This window comes from Mesoplodon bidens, assembly GCF_964165515.1.
Source record: "Mesoplodon bidens genome assembly, chromosome: 11".
Lineage (NCBI taxonomy): Eukaryota > Metazoa > Chordata > Mammalia > Artiodactyla > Ziphiidae > Mesoplodon > Mesoplodon bidens.
In genome coordinates this window covers 12,559,102-12,559,781 of record NC_138167.1, presented here as the reverse complement: position 1 = coordinate 12,559,781, position 680 = coordinate 12,559,102, and positions in this window count along the sequence as shown.

The following is a 680-nucleotide window of genomic DNA, read 5'->3' as shown; positions in this document are numbered from 1 at the left end:
ATTTCCATTTCCTTCTAAAGGTATCATTCGTCCTTTTTAAAAAATATTTTTCATGAAAAAAATCACCAGCGAATTAAAGCTTGGTGTGGTTGTTTAATGGTTAAATAAATTAAATGGAAAGGACACTGCTACATTTTTTCCCCCAGCTGCTTGGAGGAACATTAAAATGGACTGTACTACTTTGTTTGGGAAGTGATTTTCTTTTAAAGTGATGAAAATTTTCTTTCAAATGAGTACTGACAACATGATATTTATTTTGTTTTAGATTCTACTGAAAATAACTTCTGATAAATTATAAAAATAATCTTGGAGCCTCCTCTTAGTTTATTCTTTTCATCTTATTGAGGTATTGAAAATTAGACTATTTGGTTTCACTTTCTGCTTCCTTTGAATTAGGAGGCTGTTTTGCCATTTCAACTCTGTAAAGGCACTGCTAACACCATTAATCTCTTTAAGGATTATTCTTCCCTCCAATTTGTTTACAAAATGTTACAATAAAATAAACACTGTTGTAAAGCTCCTTGTTCTTATCAAGTTAAATTTAGGGGTTCTAAATTTAGTGATAGTTTAAAAGCGGAGGCTGTGCTTCCCTTAAAAAGACATTGATACTCTGACCAAAAAAAAAAAAAAAAAAAAACACGAATAAGCTATGTTCTTCTAAAGAATCTTACGTATTTAAC